This window comes from Asterias amurensis, chromosome 14, assembly GCF_032118995.1.
Source record: "Asterias amurensis chromosome 14, ASM3211899v1".
Taxonomy (NCBI): Eukaryota; Metazoa; Echinodermata; class Asteroidea; order Forcipulatida; family Asteriidae; genus Asterias; species Asterias amurensis.
In genome coordinates this window covers 10987973-10995817 of record NC_092661.1, presented here as the reverse complement: position 1 = coordinate 10995817, position 7845 = coordinate 10987973, and positions in this window count along the sequence as shown.

Here is a 7845-nt window from a genome sequence, read left to right as displayed (position 1 = left end):
CTTTCAATGTATTTTAGGTTTTTTTTTTTTTAATATCAGTCCGACATGATTAAACTTCAAAACTGCATGGAACTCAACTTACAAAATACTAAACTGTATGACAATGAACCAAACCTGTCCACTTGATAAAAACAAAACAAAGCAGGGTCGTCTGAGACTAGCAGGGCGCTCACACAGAAACATTAAAGAACCATTTTTTTGTCTCAGCTCATCACCTGGTCACCAAAACATGGAAGGATAAAGGGAAAGACATCTTCCTTTACAGATGTAGTTGCCAGAGACATCGGGGTGCTTCCAACTGACCCCCCCCCACACTTATGGGAGATAAACAAGAATGAACAAATCTCGCCATAATTCTGAACTCAGTCGACTAAGAAGTTGGAGAGAGATTATGAACGACCTGCAAAGAAAGTCCTGACCAGAGTGAGTCACCCACAACCGTGTATTTATTACGACAACTCTGAAAATTACACTATTGGTAATTGTCAAGGACTAGCCTTCACAGTTGGTGTATCTCAACATAATATGCATAAAATAACAAAAATGTGAAAATTAATTGAGCTCAATCGGTCATCGAACTTGCGAGATAATAATGTAAGAAAAAACACCCTTGTCACACGAAGTTGTGTGCGTTTAGATAGTTGATTTCGAGACCTCAAATTCTAAACTTGAGGTCTCGAAATCAAATTCGTGGAAAATTACTTCTTTCTCTAAAACTATGGCACTTCAGAGGGAGCCATTTCTCACAATGTTTAATACCATCAACCTCTCCCCATTACTCGTCACCAAGAAAGGTTTTACGCTAATAATTATTTTGAGTAATTACCAATACTGTCCACTGCCTTTAATGTAAACTTTTACTTGACAGGTCCAATATTGAAAGTACAAGTGACAAGCCTCCTCTGATAACGGACGGTCATCAGCATATATTGTGCTTCAGGTACTGTCTTTTTTTATTTTACTGTCCCTCTTTATCAGACCATCGAAAAAAGAACTTCCTTTATCATCGAAAGCCCCACTTTCCCATTTCCTCCCTTTACAGTGTCTTATATTCGTCCCTCTTACGGACTGTTTCAGTCAAGCATCTTAACACTTTCTTCAATTACCCCCTAGTTTATTTCCCTTCTCCAACTGAACTCCTCCCTTCCGTCCCACCTCTTTTGTCTCTCACTCGTTCTCGATTCAGCACTTTTCTTCAATTATTATCCCCCCCATTCTCCCTTCCTCTTTTCCATACCCCCCTCACCCTCCCACCTCTTTTGTTCATCATGTTCTCTCAATATTCTGCGATGGTTGTCTCTCCCCATTTAAGTCTAATTCCTCCCCTCGCATCCTGTCTTTCCTCTCCCCCACAGTGTCCGTGCTTGGTCTGCAGTGTCGCCAGCTCTCCGATTCCCCAGCCATTACTCCCAATTTCCCCCGATCTCATCTGCCCCGATGATGTCCAGGGAGAAAACTCGGGTGATATAAAAAAAGTCCGCCTTTGCACGATCTGTTGTAATTGCCGCGCTATGGCGGCCTACTTATTCCAATTACCCTGCCGGCAACTACGATTGAGTTACTCACACACAGTGCCCCGATACGCTGCAACCAGTTCTCTCCGGGGTAGGCCTACCCCTTGATTGTCATACGTTTATCGGCCGCATTTTTTTTTCCCTTTATGGATTTGTGTAATTTTCTTAAAATGAATCCAATTTCTTTATTGAATTCTGCAATTATATTTTGTTCGTACGCTATGATTTTTTAGAAAGTGTGTTGCATTTTGTGTTATGTCGCTTGCACGGTTCCCCTTGTAAAGTGGAATCAGTTTAAGCTCAATTTGTCAATCCACTTTACACTTGTTATCATGGCTGTTTATATAGGCATCACGAATGACCTATTTCACCAAAAGTTAACTATAATTCAATGAAACTTTTGTCATGCGTGTCAAAAACTCTAGTCAATTTGAATAATTGGTTCTTGTATGACAGAGGATGCTTTCTTTACTATGCTTGCATTATAGCAAACAAAATGCATAACACTTTCAAATTTGCAACCCAAGTATAAAAGAAGGCCTACACGGTCATCTCTTCCACAGCCCATATACCCATTATAACTGCAAGGTAGCAGGAAAACAGTCACAAATGCGTATACATGAACGGTATTTTGGTTCGTATCCTTACTTTGGTAAATCAACATTTTGATTTGCTGACCTGATGGGCTCAACAGAGAGCTGCTTATCAGCACATACAAAATTGCTAAGCACAACAAAATTACTTACCAGAATAAGGTTACCAGCCAAACTACCATGTCACATGTACCGTCTGTGATTGGTATCCTGCCCATTTCTGCCTAACAGAGAGTTGTCAAGCAATTTTTTTTCTGCTTAAGCAGCTCTGTAAAATTGGGCCAGAGCTACTTTTTGTGTTAAGCAGCTCTATGAAATCGGAACCTGATTTGCATCTCTTAAACATAGACACAGTAGAAATGGCCGCAATAATAAACGATCAAAATGTTACACCTCTCCTTTAATATAATTTCCGGTTAACGACCTATTATAGAGGAGATCTCTCATCTGAAACAGTCTTCATCGAAGCATGCACCCCATACTGCTTCGGCTGTATAGATTAAATAGAAGGTCAAGCCAAGTTTAATTTAAACTCGACATGTTATGTGACAAGCCTATCCATGTAAGCAACCCCGCATGTAATGTTTGTCAATTGATCTGGGGATGGATCTGATATGGGACCCGTGCTGCGGACATTTTCTACATCAAAGCAAAGACCAAAGGGGAGATACCATCCAATAAAACTGACTTCATGTGCTGATGTGTCTTTTAAATGCAAACATGCAAGATGGACTTTGTTTTTGCCATTGAATTAATTGGAAGAAAACCATGTACACATGTTTAAGTTCTCTGCTGAAGGAACGAGTGTGGCCTTTCCGCCGTTTGGCGACCATCACCCCTCCCTCTTTAAGGATACTTTGTTCAGCGAGACAGAATTTTGTCTACGTTTATCTCCATTTTTCTGAATGGTTGATTATAACCCCTTTGTTCCGCTAGTACCTTCCTGAGCCTAAAGTACGACAATCGTTCCTAAAAGCACGGTCGCATACTATTAATTAAAGCCACGCCCGCCGCCAAAAGCTTGCTCCTTTTAACCGATTGGTTTAGAGTTTTACCGTAGACAGCACTTGTCTCTTTAGTAAAATGGCTTTTTCGTCTGAATGAAACAATCAATCAGTCTGTAAAGACTTGAACAGTTGTACCAAATAAATTGATTTAAATTTTTTTTGTGGGTTTTATTTTGTTATAAATAAATCCAACTGTGCAAACAAATTGAGGTAATGTATAGAATAGTGAATAAGTTAAAGGGTCATTAGTGTCTATGGTAAGTTAAACCATTTCAAAGATGGCTGCCGTGTTGGAGATTCTGGAATTTCGTCTGGTTATGTCATTTTTGGACAAAACTGTATTATTTTGAGATGACTTACTACGCCCTTCATACTCAAGATGGACAAATCAAAACCAAGACAAAGGTAGACTTACAAGGTAAGGTTTAAAAGAAAGGGTTTGAGCGTAGCTGCCAACCAAACATAAAACAGCTCCCGCCCAAAACACTGGGCAACAAAAAACATCGTCTGCTCGCCAGCGCCAGGGCTACGACTCGTTATGAACGACGTGACATTGTACATCTGAACGTAGCTCAGCCAACCCACAATGAATTTTCAGTAAAGGGCCACATACGTGACCGCACGCACCTTATATACAAGATCAAGGGCATTTACCTCCTCAAATTCCAAGTTTTCGTTAACAGGATTCACCTGTTTTTAAATTAATTGAAAAACAATGCAAGTCAATGTATTGTTACACCTACAGTCCCACCACAGCATCGCATGCTCAGCAGTGATAGGTAATTCAAAGTAGAAATCCATAGTTCAGGTATTGGCACGCTACTGCTATTAAAATGGGCTATCATTCATTTTTTAGTGGGACAAACTACAAGACATAAGCAGGAAGCATTGTATGGTCAGAATTTCAGATGCAAATGTGGGATATTATAGGTTGGGTGGGGATTCGGGAGGATAAACGCCTACTACCTCCATAAATGTTGGTATCCTTGCTTGTTGACAACTAAAAAGGAAGGCTCTGCACTTTTAACAATAACGAAATATCCGCGATTAATAGCAGGCCTGGGGTTTGTTTCACAAAGAGTTAGGACTAGTCCTAACTTAGGACTAGTCCTAGGAGATATACAAATTGCATGGCTAGTCCTAAGTTAGGACAAGTAACTAGTCCTAACTCGAGATAAGACTAGTCCTTACTCTTTTTGAAATCCACCCCTGATGTTTTGTTGTAAGGGTAAAGGCAGTTTTTACGCAGTCAAGGGCAACCCTATCAGTACAATGTAAATTTGCATTGGAGCATTTGAAATGGCACCAAGGCAATGACCAGGGGCATGGAGGTAATTGCCTGTGTTGCCTCCCTAAAGTATCATGCCTGCATTGTCAGATTTGTCTTTGACAGTCCAGTGTATGTTGCATAATTTTCAGTCGAGTATTGAGTATAGAGTACAAGAACCATAAAAATGGTACTCAAGTACGGGTACCAAGTATGAGTACTACGACACTGCTGCAGTCCTTGGCATTGTCGTGAAAACAACCAGTGATAAATTATGTACAAAGACATTTATGTTTGACATCCAATTTTTTGTGGAAATTAATTATCAGTATTACCTTAAACGATATGTTTTATGTTTTAAGGAAAAAAAGCTGTACACCTAAGACAACAGACAACATGTGGAAGTGTTGGAGCCAGAAAGCTTTATCCTACATGTAAGTAAAAGAAAACTTTGTTGAGGGTAAGGTATGTCAGTGTTGGTGAAGGTAAATTATTAAGCCTGACCTAACATGTGGCGCAACCTAGTTAAGAGATCTCTGCTGCAAAGTGGTGCATCCAGTGGCAGCTTGATATGAAATTGCTTATTTATTAAGCAGGCTGTCCAAATTAAACAGAGTGTGTCCAAAAGAGATATGTTCAGAAAGCCCTCTGACTGAGTCACAACACAACCATGGAGGACCACGATGATAATAGTGATTCACATCAGATGTTTCATGGGTCTGCATTGCCATTACAGTATGACCAATTACACTGATATTAATTTTGGTTTTTACCCATACACCGATGTGTGTTAGCACACTGTATACTCAGTACTTTCCCGAGTCCTGTGAGTCACATCGATGTATGGGTAAAAACCAAAATTAATATTCTTTATCCCCGATGCAAATTTAACATCTATTATTTAATTACACTGATATCATGAAGAAACGCATATGATGCTCCAGACTGCTTTCACTGTACTCTTAAAGGAACACGTTGCCTTGGATCGGTCGAGTTGGTCCTTGAAAAGCGTCCTGTAACAGTTTTTTATAAAATCGGTATGGTAAGAAAGATGTTGCAAAAGTAGAATACAATGATCTACACAAATATCCCTCGAAATTGCGTGGTTTTCTTTTTACCTCGTCCAGTAACACGGTCGGCCATTTATGGGAGTCAAACTTTTGACTCCCATAAATGGCCGACCATGTTAGTTCGCGACGTATAATGAAAACCGTGCAATTTTGAGTGATACTTGTGTGGATAATTATATTCTACTTTGTGAACATCTTTCTAACCATATGTATTTCATAACAAACGGTTTCAAACGCTTTTTATAGACCAACTCGTCCGATCCAAGGCAACGTGTTCCTTTAAGCCCTGTTCACATTACAGAGCAAATTCCCTGGAAATAAACCCCAGGAAATTTTGGTGCAATTTTCCTGGTGAAAATGCAACCACTCAACCCAATGGTTAAATCTCCCTTAACATACTCCAAAGCAGGGAGAGCTTTCTCCCAAAAAATTGCCTTTTCCCGGGAGTTTGCGAGGGCTGGCAACTAAAGGTAAAATAGGTCAAATAAGTTTCCCCAGGAATTTCCCAGGAAGTTTGTGTCAAGTGAAAGGGGCTTAAGTTATTTTACATATTAAAGGCAGTGGACACTGCTCAATTACTCAAAATAACTATTAGCATAAAACCTTTCTTGGTGACGAGTAATGGGGAGAGGTGGATGGTATACAACATTGTGAGAAACGGCTCCCTCTGAAGTGCCATAGTTTTCGAGAAAGAAGTAATTTTCCATGAATTTGATTACGAGACCTCAGATTTAGAACTTGAGGTCTCGAAGTCAACCATCTAAACGCACACAACTTCGTGTGACAAGGGTGTTTCTTCTTTCATTATTATCTCGCAACTTTGATGACCTATTGAGCTCAAATTTTCACAGGTTTGTTATTTTATGCATATGTTCAGATACACCAAGTGACAAGACTGGTCTTTGACAATAACTAATAGTGTCCACTGTCTTTAAGGGGGGCATTTGGGTTTATTTGGGGCACTCTCTTCAGCCTCTAAACAGCTGGTGTTCTCAGGCCTGTGCAGCAGACTCAACTTGACAGCAATGAAATGGGTTGGAATAATTGGATGGATATGCCATCGGCCATGCAAGAGGTGACCTAAATAAACTACCCAGAAAGACTTTAGTGAGAAGGAGCTCAAAACTGAAACTAGTGTACTCAAGTTACCCTGAAAAATTGCAAGTGACTAGCTGTCAGAGGTCTCCATGTTGTAACTTCTCATTCAGAATTTGTGTAACACTTCTCGGTAACTTTGAAACAACCTTTCTCACCCTAGTCTAAAAACTCAGAATTAGTGACCCAGTTTCTGGGTCAAAGGCTTAAGTGAGAAGGAGCTCACAACTGAAACTAGTGTACTTTAATTTCCCTTAAAAATTGCAAGTGACTAGCTGTCAGAGGTCGACCCATGTTGTAACTTCTCACTCAGGCTTTTTTTGTAACACTTCTTGATAAATTTTAAACAATCTTTCTCACCCTAGAAACTCGGCATTGACCCAGATTGTGGGTCACAGGGGGCATGATCCTTTCCTGGCTCAGGCTGACCAAGAAACTGGTTAAAAATGGATGAGATTTCAATCGGATTCTGCATCAGCTTGAGGTACTAATATTCCAGGTAAGTTTGACACAGATTCCGGGTTAGGCCCCATGCGACCTGGAATTCAGGTCCAGAGTGAGGGTTCAGGTCTTGGTCATGGTACGTGTGCCCTCCAGCAAGATACTTAACCACAATAGCTTTGTCCTGCGGATGGGACATTAAGCCATAGGCCTCATGTACTAGGGTTGGTGGTGAATGTAAAAGAACCCAGGACACTTATCGCGAACCCCAGTGTTCCTGGTTCACATAGCAAGCACCTTTATTTGCAGGTTTCCTCAAGCTTGCAAGTTATAAGTTCACTTATAAGGCATCCCTGGTTTCATTACCAGAAACTATTTGGTTTTACCCTAACCGCTGTATACTCGGTACTTTCCCGAGTTTTGTGAAAAGAAATTCAAAGGCATATTACTTGGGTCGGATTAAAACCCACAACCTTTGCTATTGTAGAATTCAGTTGTCTTACCAGCTAGACTAAAGAGATTGTCCCATAGCCAGAGGCAGCTCAAATTTTATCATCTATTATAGAAGTTAATATATTCATTAATGATATTAACTTGTATACCACCTTGAAAATAAAAACCAGATCAACTCCCTGTATCAAGGTACATTGTACTACTTACAGAGTGATGTACATAACACCCATTTCAGACAGGTGCTCCAGAGTCGCGCCAAACCAAACTCTGAACTAAGTACACGAAAAGTTCAGCGCCTGAACAGTTAGCGAAGCGACTGGACATGCTAAAAGTCAAAAGATCGACTGTTGCAGTCGTTCCGAATGACTCTACAGCACCTTGATTTCAGACGTCGAGCCGAGCCAA